The following is a 15,608-nucleotide window of genomic DNA, read 5'->3' as shown; positions in this document are numbered from 1 at the left end:
ACCCTCGAACTACTATCAGCCACGAGGAGTAGAGGTCAATCCCATCTGGAACTCTGCATTCATAAAAGAATGCAGCAAGTGCAGGTCAGTACAAACAACAAGTAATGGTAGGTATCATAGGCCGACTAAGATTAGCTAACACATATCAAGGCAATAAAGTAAGATAAACATGTAAATAAAGAAGGTATAATTCAATCATGAGCCAGTAACCAAATACACGTCATCACCTATGTTATAGCATCTAAACCCAAATGTGCCAAGTCCTAGTATATCCAATCCAAATCCATATATCACAAAGGTATTGCAATAAATCACAGGAATATCGCCAGAAGTCGAATGATACAATGCAATGCAAGGCAATAATGTATGAAGTGTGAATGTAATGCATATGCACCGTACACATGTACTCCGATAATGGAACATCACTCCTCGGCAGCACAACCCGTAGGGGACCCGCAAAGTCCATGTACCCTCACGATTCTGGCAACAACCTCGACAATCGCTACCAACACACATGCCTCGATTCTGAGATAAACAACAAACATCAGTCCTCATGTCACTCTCATCCAACTGAGCCCAGCTCATAATAGTGTTTCTTTGTATATCATCAGTGTATCAACAGTATACCATGAAGGTTGAGAATGCATGCAATGTATGAGTTCATTGTCAATATTTAAATCTATATCAAAACTACCACACATGGACACACCAACAATATCCCATAAAGGCTACACAGTATGCCATAATAAAATCACTATCCTCGTCTCAAGCAACAACAAGTAAGGTTCTACAATATTATCATCAAAATAGATCACTAGGCACTAAAATCTACTATTTCTACATGGCATCGAGCCAACAACAGTAGAACAATAATTCATAACACAACGGGGTGGCTAGCCCCAAATCACACAACAGGGCCCAACCTAAGAAAATATCTAACCCAACTTCATACTCGAAGGCTTACATGCATTCTCCAATAATATCGTCTAAATATATGCTTCACTAATCGAAGTCTCACCATAGAGTAAACCGTAACCTATCCTGAAGCCCGAGCAGCAAAGTCTCCAATAATCACACCTTAGTCTTTCCTTTCCTTTGAGCCTCAAGATAATGAAAGTCTAAGCATATTCGAATCATTAAATTAGAATCAAGAAGAACATCAGTCAAACCCTACTTCTATTCAAGACCTAAATTCCTAACCTATGGAATGGGGTTTACGAACTAGAAAGGGAAATTAGAAATCTATAGGCGTCAATATGAAATTAAGCTCTAAGTGATCAATTCTCATCCATTACAAGCTAGAATAACCAATAATTTACTCAAATTCAAATTCTAGGCAAAACCCCCAAATTTGGGTATAAATCTTAACTTCTAATCCTATAAATTAGCCACTAATTTGGAAGAATCATTCAATCCTAGGTTCTAGTCATCAATTTCATGCTTAAATAAGCTAACCCAATCAATAAATCAAGATTTAGAAGCCTAGCAAGAAGAACTCATGGAATCCTCTTTAATCATAAACCCTTAAGGAACTATCATGATAATAGAATCCTAAGGGAATTAAGGAAAATGGAATAGCAAAGAGAATAGAAGAACTTACCACCAAGAGTTTGTCCCAAGAATTACCTTGAAAAGCTCTCAAAAACTCCCAAGTCGAAATAATAAAGAATGGGGGACTTAGGCTTTTTAATACTCAGTTAATGAAATAATCTGTTCGATACCGCTTCCGCGACAATGGGGTCGCTGCGGTGGTCCTGCCTCGATGGCCACTCAGACTGCCATGACGATCAACTAACAAATGCACTGCGGCCTGGCAGCTGTTATAGCGGTGCCGCTGCGGCGGTTCTGGTGATGCCATAGCGGGCACCAGACACCAAAATTCCCAAAATCAGGCAACCTGAAATCCTGCCTATCACTCAAGGCCATCTGCTCACATACCATATATGCAGGCGAACATAAAAACCCGCTACGAACCCGTCTGTGGCCTTGAAATTCCCTATAGAGGTCTCGTTGACTGAGTCAACCCCCGATACCTCTGTCCAACTTCCCAACCCAAGTCTTAAAATGCACCCGAGTGTATTGGGAACCAAACTAAATATGGATACAAGTTCTAAATGACCATTTGGACCTCTCAAAATTGACGGATTCCAGAAAAGAAGGTCTGTTTACCCAAAAGTCATCTTTAAGTCAACTCTTTTCGCTTTAAGCCCAATTATTCCCAATTGTGCTAAGCCTTACTTGAGTGCCCAAACCTTCTTGGAAAGATTTCCAGAATTTAGCTGTAAATTGTGCTCCTCTATCTGTGATAATAGATATTGGGAAACCATGAAGTCACACAATCTCTTTAAGATACAACCTTGCATAATCTTCTGCCGAATATGTGGTTCTGATTGGAAGAAAATGAGCTGAGTTTGTGAGTATGTCCACGATCACCCATATGGATTCATACTTGTGTCAGGAACGAGGCAAACCTACAATGAAATCTATGTTGATCACTTCCCATTTCCAGGTTGGAATTTCCATGGCTTGTAACAATCCTCCTGGATTTTGATGCTCAATTTTCACTTGTTGGCAATTTGGACATTGAGCTACAAATTATGCTATGTCTTTCTTCATTCCATCCCACCAATATATTAGCTTAAAATCGTGATACATCTTTGTCGCTCCTGGGTGAAGGGAATACCGAGAGTAGTGAGCTTCTTCTAGAATCCGACGACGTAGCCCTGCAACATTTAGAACACATAGCCTATGTCGGTACCTAAGAACTCCATCTGCAGAAACTTCAAATGGAGACTTCTTTTTCTCAAGACATGTGTCTCTATAGTGACTCAACTGGAAGTCTTCATATTGGCGCTCTCTCACCTCCATATCTAAGAATGAAATAGCTGGGTTGTGAATACTAGTTCCTGCATCGCCTACATCAATTAGATGAACTCTGAGACTGGCTAGCTGGGGAAGCTCACGAATTAATTCTTTTTTCTCCGAAGGAGCCTCACAGAGACTACCCATTGATTTGCGGCTATGTGCATCAGCTACTACATTCGCCTTTTCGGGGTGGTATAAAATACTTACATCATAATCTTTCAGTAGTTCCAACCATCGCCTCTGCCTAAGATTCAACTCCTTCTGTTTGAAAATATATTAGAGACTCTTGTGATCTGTATAAATATCAACATGAACTCCATACAAATAGTTTCTCCACATCTTTAGTGGATGAATAACCTCAGCCAATTCGAGGTCATGAGTTGGATAATTCTTCTCATGTTTCTGCAACTGCCTTGAAGCATAGGCAATGACTTTACTGTGCTGCATCAACACGCAACCTAACCCAACACCAGAGGCATCACAATACACAACATAACCATCTGGCCCTTCTGGGAATGTCAGGACTGGGGCTGAAGTTAGTTTATCCTTCAATTCTTGGAAACTGCGTTTACAACGGTCCACAGGAATTTTTCTAATTTCTGTGTTAGCTTCGTTAATGGTGCTGAAATGGAAGAAATTCCTTCCACAAATCTTCTATAGTAACCTGCCAATCCCAGTAAGCTACGGACTTCTGTAGGTATTTTAGGCCTTGGCCAGGTCTTCACAGCCTCAATCTTTTGAACATCTACTTGAATGCCATCAGCTGAGATAATATGGCCCAGAAAAGTCACAGAATTTAGCCAAAACTCGCATTTTGAAAATTTTGCATACAATTCTTGAGTCCGAAGAATTCCAAGGACAATACGCAAGTAGTCTGCTTGCTCCGTTTCTGACCGAGAATATACTAAGATGTCATCGATGAACACGATCACAAATAGGTCTATAAAGGGCCTGAATAGATTGTTCATCAGATTCATAAACACCGCCAGAGCATTAGTCAATCCAAATGACATCACCCGAAATTCATAGTGGTCATATCTCGTTCTAAAAGCTATTTTGGGAATATCTTTTTCTCTAACTCTCACTTGATGATACCCCAATCTTAGATCAATTTTTGAAAATCATTTGGCACCCTGTAATTGGTCGAACAAATCATCGATTCTTGGAAGCGGGTATTTATTCTTGATCGTCACCTTGTTCAACTGCCAATAATCAATACACATTCCTAAAGAACCATCTTTCTTTCTTACGAATAAGACAAGTGCTCCCCATGGCGATGAACTGGGTCTAATGAATCCCTTCTCAAGCAAATCTTTCAATTGAGCCTTTAGCTCTTTCAATTCTGTAGAAGTCATTCTATAGGGAGGGATATATATAGGTTTGGTATCCAACAACACATCGATAGCGAAATCAATCTACCGTTCCGATGGAAGGCCTGGGAGTTCTTCTGGGAATACATCCAAAAATTCATTTACTACCGGGATAGATTGAAGAGTCGGCGGCTTTGCTTCGGTGTCATGCACTCGGACTAAATGATAGAAGTAGCCTTTGGCGATCATGTTCATCTCTTTGAGATAGGAAATAAACCTACCACTTGGAGATGCTATGTTACTATTACATCTCGGAAATTTCCCTGTGAACGTACAACGAATAGACTAACGAAGAATAAGAGTATACGATGTTTTGACCAGAAGGGAATGACGTTTGACGACCCTAAGTAAGATTTCAAAGGCAATGGGAATAAGAAATAAGGTTATGCTCCACAAGGACCAATTATAGGTTTTGAAGACGTGAAAGTTGCAGATTTGCACTTTGACCCAGTCGGTCGTAAAAATAAAATACGGACCATAAAGTAGTATACGGCCCGTAAACAACCATATTGTATTCCAACTTACAAAACTTCAACTTTCTGCTAAATGTTCAAATGGTTAAATACGGCTTGGAATACGGACCGTAAATCGAAATACGGCCCGTAAACTGCGATCGTAAATGACTATGATCCCCAGCATACCATTCTGGTTTTGTTATGCTTAAATATGACCACGAAATACGGCCCGTAAACTGGGTTTACGACCACTGTGCACTTCAACTACTGTTCATTCCAGATTAGATTTTAAGTCATTAAAAGGAGACCCAAGATCATTAAATGCATTTCATCTCCACGATATTTCTCTTTAAAAACATCTAGAATACTCTCCACTCTTCATTACAAGAAAATCAAAGGAAACCCATGATCAATAACACCAAATCCATGAAACAAAGTGTATGAAACCTACCTAAAGTTCATCTCTCTCAAGAAAACCCAAAGGAAGTGAACTAGGGTTTTGGTGCAAGAAGAGTAATATCACTCAAGGCTTGTTCAACTATCATCTAAGGTAAGTTTCATGACTAAACCATGTTGTTTAAGGTATTTGAAGGTTAAGATACTTGAAATGTAAAAAGACATAGGAAATGGGTCATTCATGAGTGAATAGTGTTATGGTTGGATAGTAGTTGGGTTCAATTATGAATGTTGGAGTGTTGCGATTATGAATACGTTATAAATGACATTTAGACCATGAAATAAGTATTATATATGAGGAAACGCGATAGTAAGCTATAACCATAAATATGGAGAAATTGAAGAGAAATGGTGGATTGTGGTCAATGTATATGAATGATGATTGTTGATTGCGATATTGTGAATGTTGTTGTGAGCGTGTGGGAGTTGATATAGAATATGGGAAAAGTAGTATAAAAAAAGGAAGTGCTTTCCAATTTTCCCTAGAAACAGTAGCGCGTCCTTATAGTCGAATTAACTAACGTTAGAAAGAGAGCCTCCGATGAATATAGAAGAAGGTGAATCACATAATGAGGCCTTGTCTAATACTTCTTCTACCCCGCCTAATGTGGAAGGACAAGGAGGAGCTCCAGCTCCAATTCCTCCACCGGTTGCTTCGGGTCAATAAGTGACCGAGGCCATTCAGTTATTGACGCAATTGGTCGCCGCACAGGCACAACGACAAAATGCGAGTTCAAGTGATCGGGCAGCTAGTACTCGGTCCCGTGATTTTATGAGTCTAAACCCTCCGGAATTCTTCGGGTCAAAGTCGGATGAAGACTCGCAAAGTTTCATAGATGAGATGTTGAGGACATTGAAGATTGTCCATGCCTCCGAAACTGAATTCGTGGAGTTGGCATCTTATAGACTCCGGGATGTGGCAGTTTTATGGTACAACAACTGGGTATTATCAAGAGGAGAGAATGCGCCTCCTCCGGTTTGGCAAGAATTCATGGATGCATTTATTCGTCACTATTTTCAACCCGAGGTCCGCCGAGCTAGAGCGGAACAATTTCTACATCTGAGGCAAGAAAATATGAGTGCCCGGGAGTATAGCATGTAATTTAATTCCTTGGCTAGATATGCCCCGGCTATGGTGGCCGACATGGGAGATCGTGTACATAGATTTGTGAGTGGCTTGGGGCCATATTTGTTCAAGGATTGCTTGAAAACCTCTTTGCAAGAAGGGATGGATATTTCCCGAATACAAGCCCATGCCTAGAACTTAGAGGGACGACAACAACCACAAAGGGGTGATCGCGACAATGATAGAAGACAAAGAAAAACGGCTAGATCTATAGGCACGGGCAGTGATTATAGAGGGTGATCAAGGCCGACCCATTCACGACATTCAGGTCAGTCATTGACTAGTGCGTCTCCACAATTCGCGGATATGGGATTTGATCGCTCTTTTCCTTCAGGACAGGGTCAGAGTTCGAGTGCTTCGGGTTCTCAGTTTGGGGGTGATTACAGTCAGAGGAGACCACCAGTTCCACGATGTATCCGGTGCCGGAAATTGCACTCGGGGCCATGTCGTTGGGACACGGATGCTTGTTATATTTGTGGGCAAACTGGGATTTTGATGCGAGATTGTCCCTCGCGGTATGGTAAAGGTGGGGCTCAGCCCACAGGCTTAGCAGCTGCTTCTTCATCAGTACGCCCGGTAGGGCAGAGTCTCCAAATGTCAGCAAGCGGAGGTAGAGGCAGGGGGGCAGCATCTACTTCAGGTGCCACTCAGCCCTGTGTATATGCTTTAGCCGGACGACAGGATATTGAATCCTCTCCGAATGTGGTTACAGGTACATTGTCTATATTCTCCCGCGATGTATATGCACTGATAGATCTGGGTTCTACATTCTCTTATATTACTCCATATGTTGCTGGTTGTATTGGGGTGAAACCTGAGCCAATCAAACCTTTTGAGGTGTCTACTCCGGTTGGTGATCCCGTGATAGCAAGACAAGTGTATAAAAATTATGTAGTTGTGATATGTGATCGCCAGACGACAACTGATTTGATTGAGTTAAAGATGTTAGATTTCGATGTAATTATGGGTGTGAATTGGTTGGCCTCGTGCTATGCTAATGTCTATTGCCGATTGAAAGTGGTTCGATTCCAATTTCCGGGAGAGTCCATGCTTGAATGGAAGGATACTGCAGCATCTCCAAAGGTAGGTTTATTTCCTACCTTAAGGCAAGAAAGATGATAGCTAAAGGCTATATTTATCATCTAGTTCGAGTTCATGACACCGAGGCAAAGTCGCCAACTTTCAAATCCATTCCAGTAGTGAATGAATTCCCAGATGTATTTCCTGATGAGCTTCCAGGTCTTCCTTGTTACACCCCGAAAATTTTTGCGTTACCAAGACTGTTGACGACATAGTATGAGCTCAAGGGAGAGCAAAGTTACACAAGGATTAGGAATAAAGATTATATTATCTGAGTATAAGAATGTATATATATGACATTTGGAGATCGTACGGGGTAAATCGGTTAACAAGTTACTTGATGATAGCACTCGTAACCATAAGTTAAGGTAGGGCCCACACATCGGGACTTTATAAAATATATATGATGAGATATATGGGTAGTACATGCGAGGTTGAGCAAGTCCTAAGAAGGACCCACAAGCCAAAATGAGTGTAAGGCCTCCAAAAGGACGATTTAAGAAAACGGTTTCGGATGACCTGACTTGGAGGGGCAAAAACGGCATTATACGTTTGGAATTTGGAAAATTACCAAGAAATAAAAGTTGTAGATAATTGAAATAGATTTCCAACCATAAGTCGTGGGCCCTCACACCATATCGGGATCAAAGGTTATGGCCATTTTAGTAACTAGACCTTAAGCTGCCAAAAAAAAAAACAAAGAGAAGCTCCACGGGCCCCACAAGGGGAGGTCGGTAAAAGCGACCTAGGGGGCCTATAAATACCCCATAAATCTGTTCTTTTGAGCAAATTAACCTTCTAAAAGTTCCTAGAAAATTCTCTACACCTCTCCCAAATATTATAGTCCAATAAATCAAGAATTTGGCAAGATTACGCCAAACTAGTCCGTGAAAGGTGATTGTTCTTGCTTTTGCTTACGCTTGGTGTTGGAAAAAGGTTGATGTGGCTGAGTTTTTTCAAGTTTAAGGTATGTTATTTATTCCATCTCTTATTTTTAATTTATTTGAAGGTCTAGCAAGCTTTAAAAATGAAAATAGTTATGGAGGAAGGGTCATAAAATGTCGTGTTGTAGTTGTTGTGTTTATGGACTGTTTTGAACATGTTGTGGTCGTGTGGATGAACTTATTTATGCGTATAAAAATGGTATCTAACATTGTTTGTGTGTTGGTGAGATTATATTCCTTGATTGGGATGAAAGGAAGTGCATATTGTTGTTGCATGTTGAAAAACATCGTGTGGGATGTTTATGAAATATATTGGTATGAATAATAGTGTTCTCATGTTGATATTGTTGGAATAATTGTTGGTATTGTTGTTGGTTTGGCCGAGTTGAATTCCCGGATTGTTGTTGATTAAAATTAGCCGAGCTAGAATCTCGGGGAAGGTGTATTTACAGGGGAGATGCTGCCGAAATTTCGGCAGATTATAAATGAATTCATTTGAATCATTAAGACAAGTGTATGATGCTGAGTCTAATGATTACGTCAATCTTCTTGAATGTAGACAAACAAGTTGGACGAATAGGCGTAGCTAGTAAGGCGCGACACAGGTATGTTAAGGCTCGACCCTTTTCTTCTTTGGCATGATCTCTATGTCGCAAGTTTACGAATGTTTCCATAGTTTCCTTATCTTCAAAAGTTAGAAGTCTATGACACTAAGGTATAAGTCTTTCCCAAATAGTTTACAAACTGTTTTCCAAAATACCCATATTTTTCCAAAAACCAAGTTTTGAGAAGTTGAAAGCTTTTATGACTAGAACGACGAATATGATTCTTATAATGACAATGATAATGCCAGATACGAGAAAACGTCTATGATGTGTATGTTAAGAATGGTTGCATGTTGGAAAATCCTAAGTTATGGGTTCGATACGAATATGGGAATATTGAGTTATTTCTTGATTCTCAACTTTACTCCTTGATAACAATTCTATTTTCTTTCAAAAACTTTAAAGCACATGATTCAACGTCTTATGAAATTTATGATCTTATCCTATGTTATTTGCTATTAGTCTCATCTTATATAATTGTTCCTTCAAGGTGAGACGTGACGACCATGATGATTCCATAATATAATCGGAGGTTACCGACCTTACGTCACTCCGATAGAGTTGTAGTTTTTCTTTGGGCTCTCCTGCATGCTATGATATGATATATGTATATGTATGTATATGGGGAAGATGGGAAAAAGGGCAGAGCGCTATAGACGCTGGGATATACACACGGTACATGTATCCGTATTTGACATGATATCATCCCGGACGCGGGATATATATAAATAATTATGGTTAAATGCATCGGCTGCCGACGCCTCGGCAACATGACATGTTCTATTTTCATACATATATGAACAAGAAATGCCTTTCAAAGGAAAGATAAGCATGCATGGCATTCGCCCTCAGAGGCACTCACATGTACAGGTCATTCCCTTATCTTATGATATTCACATGTATAGGTTATTCCTTTACCTTATGATATGTTCTATGTTTCCATACAGTTAATATTCATATATTCATCTCTTACTATGTTTCTATTTATGCCTTACATACCAGTACATTGCTCGTACTAACCCCTCTTCTTCGGGGGCTGCGTTTCATGCCGCGCAGGTACACCCAGACGAGCAGAAGCTAGTATAGAAGGGGTTCCAGTGAAGTTGGTAGATCCCACTTATTCCTGGGAGTGCTGCCGAGTCAGAGCTTGTGTGCTAGAATTTCTGAGTCGATGTTAGAGACTTTGCAGACAGAGTCGTGAGTATCGGGAGTCAGTCTGTCAGCGGCTCCATCAGCCGATGTGTCAGTTTGTATTATGATATAAGTTTTACACAGCTACAGATTTTATTTGATTTAAGAGTAGCAAAAAAAAAGAGGGAAAATACTTCAGTAAGCTTTATTATATATACCTGATTTAGAGGTTCAAAGGATTATCTATGTAAGGTGAGTCAGGGGGTTCGCTCGGCTCCGAATATGGGGTCGGGTGCCCATCACACCCTAGTAAAGTCGGGGTCTGACAAAGTGGTATCAGAGCAGGTCGGTCTAAGGGTTGTCTGCAAAGTCGTGTCCAGTAGAGTCCTGTTTATGGGTGTGAAGCCGGCCACATTTATAAACAGGAGGCTGCAGGGCATCTAGGGATTGTTGACCTTCTTATTACCTATTTACAGTATCTTCTGTCCCCATTTCTTCCTGTTAGGCGTATCTATTCTGACAGAACCTCCTTTACCATTCTTACTTTTCAAAATCTGTACGTAATAAATATCGACAATACTTCACAGAACATACAACTATACGGCATATTCCAGCCATCCAGAACTTCCAGTTCCAAGTAACAGAGCAAATATAACAAGATTTACCTCTGTAACTTGACATATCGCTTCTCGCCTTCTTCCGTCGTAGGTAAGGCTTGTATAAGAAAATCTTATTTCTTATGACTTGGCTCTATCGCACGATCTATGATGGAAAGAAGGTCAACAATCCAAATATCCACGTGGACACCATATAAGTAATGTCTCCATATCTTTAAAGCATGGACCACCGCGGCCAATTCTAAGTCATGGGTAGGATAATTCTATTCATGTTTCCGTAATTGTCTAGAAGCATACGCGATCACCTTACCATTTTGCATCAATACACAGCCTAGCCCGACGCCTGAAGCATCACAATAAACAACATATCCTTCCACTCCCTCTGGAAGTGGCAAGACTGGGGCAGAAGTCAATCTGTCTTTCAACTTTTGGAAACTACGTTCACAAGCATCTGTCCATTGAAACTTAGCTGACTTCTGAGTCAACTTTGTGAGCGGTGCAGAAATAGAAGAGAAACCCTCAACAAATCTTCTGTAATACCCGGCTAAGCCCAAAAAGCTACGAACCTCTGTAGGGGTTGTGGGCCTTGGCCAAGTTTTCACTGCCTCGATCTTTTGACTATCCACTCGAATACCATCAGCTGCAACAATATGGCCCAGGAATGATACCGAGTTCAACCAAAACTCACATTTGGAGAATTTTGCAAACAACTCTCGAGCTCGAAGAACTCCAAGGACGGTTCGCAAATGCTCCGCATGCTCAGCCTCGGATCTAGAGTACACTAGGATATCGTCGATGAATACAATCACGAATAGGTCCAGAAAAGGCCTGAATACATTGTTCATTAAGTCCATAAACACTGCCGGTGCATTAGTTAGCCCAAACGACATTACTCGGAACTCGAAATGGCCATATCTTGTTCTGAAAGCTGTCGTAGGGATATCTTTCTCCCTAACTCTTACTTGGTGATACCCGGACCTCAAATCAATCTTTGAAAACCATTTGGCACCATGCAATTGATCAAATAAATCATCAATCCTCGGGAGGGGATACTTGTTCTTAATTGTCACTTTATTCAATTGCCGATAATCAATGCACATTCTCAAGGAGCCTTCCTTCTTCCGGACGAACAATACGGGTGCTCCCCACGGGGATGAACTAGGCCGAATGAAGCCTTTTTCAAGCAAGTCTTTCAATTGCTCCTTCAACTCTTTCAACTCTGCGGGTGCCATCCTATAGGGAGGAATAGATATGGGATTTGTGTCTGGCAACACATCAATCGCAAAATCTATCTCTCGCTCGGGAGGAAGGCCTGGAAGCTCTTCCGGGAACACATCCGGAAATTCGTTCACTACCGGAACTGATTGAAGAGTCGGCGACTCAACTTCTACATCTCGAACTCGCACTAGGTGATAAATACACCCTTTAGTGATCATCTTCCTCGCTTTTAGATAGGAAATAAACCTACCCTTTGGTGACGCTGTATTCCCTTTCCATTCTAAGACTGGTTCGCCCGGGAACTGGAAACGAACCATCTTCGTTCTACAATCAACATTGGCGTAGCAAGAAGCCAACCAATCCATGCCCATAATAACATCAAAATCTACCATTTTTAGTTCATGCAAATCAGCTACTGTACGGCGGTCACATATCACCACTACGCAATCTCTATACACTCGGCTAGCTATCACCGATTCGCCAACGGGCGTAGACACCTCAAAAGGCTTAATAGACTCCGGCTCAATTATAAATCGACCCGCAATATATGGAGTAACATAAGACAATGTGGAGCCCGGATCAATCAAAGCATATACATCATGAGAGAATACCGATAATATACCTGTGACCACATCGGGAGAAGACTCAAGATCTTGCCGTCCAGCCAAAGCATAAATACGGTGCTGAGGACCGCTGGAACTGGGAGCTCTGCCTCTACCTCTACCATGGCTAACCGGCGTATGTGAACCTGGCCCCATAGGGCGTGCAGATGCGGAAGACCCGGCTATCGACCCTGATGGCTGGGCCCTACCTCTACCCTGTACTGAGGGGCAATCACGCATAATGTGGCCTGGTCGACCACAAGAATAGCAAGCATCTGAACCTGATCGGCACTGACCCCAATGCAACTTCCCACACCGGGAACATCGTGGCACGGGTGGTCTAGACTGGCCTGAATCATCTCTATACTGAGGCCCTGAATAACTCGGGCTCGGCCCTGAATGAGCAGATCTATCCAATCTCTGGCCTGAAAACCGTGGGAGCGCACTGGTCATAGAGTAGCCTGCATGCCTAGGGGGCTGCTGCCGGTGCCCACCTCTGGACTCACTCATCGGCCCCGAAGATCTAGCCCTCTTGCTATGTCCCCTATCCTGTTCACGTTCATTCCTCCGCTGCTGTAGGTGTTCCTCCAATTCCTGAGCATGCGCCTGAATACGTGCAATATCCATGCCATCCTGAAGAGATGCAGTCAAGCATTTATCCATCAAATGTGGCCCTAGGCCCTTCACAAACCGGTGCACCCGATCGCCCATATCCGCTACCATGGCCGAAGCATACCTAGCCAAGGAATTGAAGCGGAGACTATACTCTGTAGCAGTCATGCTACCTTGCCTCAGATTCAAGAATTTATCGGCCCTAGCTCGCCGAACTTCTGGAGGCATGTAGTGACGGAGAAAAGCATCGACAAACTCTTGCCATACCGGCGGAGGTGCATTGGCTCCCCGCGAAGCCATCCAAACCGTGTACCACTGGATTGAGACATCCCTCAATCTGTATGACGCTAGCTCCACCGATTCGGTGTCTGAAGCATGTATCAATCGGAGCGTCCTTAGCATACCATCAACAAAGTCATGGGGATCCTCCTCCAGTTTCGACCCAAAGAATTCCGGGGGTTTCAAAGCAATGAAGTCACGGGCCCTTGCGCTAACAGTCCTGTCACCTTGCCCCGCGCTTGGCCTCTGAGTCTGGGCCGCAACCAACTGAGTCAACAAATTAATGGCCTCTCTTACGTCTTGGCCTGAAGCATTCGGCGGAGGAGCTGGAGCTGGGGCTGAGGCTCCCACGTGCTCCTCAGTAATAGGCACTGTCTGGGAGGACTGAGATTGAGCCGCACTCTGGGACTCATCTTCCTCTACTACTGGTGGCGGTGCTCTTTCAGCCCGCTTTTCTGCCACCGTCTTGCCCCTTTGGGCTGCTGTAGCCTTTTTCTTTTTAGGCATCTCTGAAATACACAACACACGATTTAAGAACAAGAATTTCTTACATCATAGCTTTATCACACGATTCTTATGAAGAAAGAAGGTCATATATTCCTAAGATGTCCGCAGCTTCTCGTTTATAAGTGTGGCGCGCAACACACCCATAACCAAGACTCTACTAGACACGGCTCGTAGACACATCCTAGGACTCAACTGCTCTGATACCACATTTGTCACGACCCGACTAGGGGGCCACGACGAGCACCCGGTGCTACCCCACCCGGGCACCCCGTTATCATGCATATCATAACATCTAGGTGAACCATAATTCATTTCATGCATTTTAAATCATTAATCAAGCTAGTCCCATTGGACGATCATCATCAATTAACATATCATGGGCATCTATGCCATGTCAAATATACAAGGCCGACGAGGCCAACAAAAGATATACAAAACATAGGCCGACATGGCCAAACATCTCTACCCACATACACATGACTACGAGCCTCTAAGAGTATGACATATCATGAGCGGGACAGGACCCCGCTATGCCCATAGTTATATACACAAAAGAATGAGTACCCAAAAGATATGGCTCCGAAGGAAATGGAGCTCTCTATGAAATCTTCAAATAGGCAGCTATGGGTCAAGTCTGTCTCCCTGTGCACCTGCGGGCATGACGCAGCGTCCACAAACAAAAGGACGTCAGTACGAAGAATGTACTGAGTATGTAAAGCATGATTAACATTGATATACAACATAATGAACAATATATGGAATAGCATAGGAGGGGAGACAATAATATCATCATCATCATGTCGCTTACTTACTCACATCGTCATTCGTGCCCCATAATAAAACTCGTACCATGCTTGTGCTCGTATTAGTGTACATGTCCTCATTCGTATTCTTATACATAGTCTCATCACATTCTTTTACATAATATATACATACATAATCATTTCGTATACATGGCATTTACATAACGTACCCGACCTCATTGGATCAGTATTTCATATACATACTTGGCCAACCAAGGCTCAATGTTACTCATACCTGGCCCTACCAAGGCTTCAGGGTTATCCGTACCATCTGCAGATGTGTGCGCGCGTTTCGAAATCGTATACATATTCTATACATATTCATACCCATATATTCTACCCGGCGTTATAAGCTCGGGGTTTCATTATAGCCCTTCAGGGGCACGTATGAGCATAACAGCCCGTAGGCACTCTTAGCATCATTATTATCACCATCATCATTACTATCATTATCGTTATTGTTACTTCTATATCGTAGTCCTACTCGTCACCTGAGGTGCGTAGCGCATTCGTAGTACCAATCAAGGATAGTGAGCTTATGAGCTCGGAATGTGAAACATTTGTAGTCAACATGCTCATATAGAGGGATTAGGAGTTTGGCCAAAGAACCATGCCTTATGAAAGAAGGGTTAGCCTTACATACCTCTTTGTCGAATTATTCTACACTTGCACGTACTCCTTCGATGCTCACGTTTTTACCTTCATTAAGGCCATACTATCATTAGTATCGATAACTAGTGCACATGGCTAGAACTAGAGAAAATTGGACAGCATCTCCTTTATCTATACAACATTTGTCCATATCATAATTCAACCCCAAACGTCAACAACACATTTATAATATCATTTCCATGGCCATTAATCATCTACATTATCCACATTCTCAATTCACTTCCATTTGTCCCTATTTAGGGTCACAACACCCAACTTAGTTCATC

This window comes from Lycium barbarum, chromosome 10, assembly GCF_019175385.1.
Source record: "Lycium barbarum isolate Lr01 chromosome 10, ASM1917538v2, whole genome shotgun sequence".
Lineage (NCBI taxonomy): Eukaryota > Viridiplantae > Streptophyta > Magnoliopsida > Solanales > Solanaceae > Lycium > Lycium barbarum.
Note: the sequence above shows the minus strand (reverse complement) of the source record.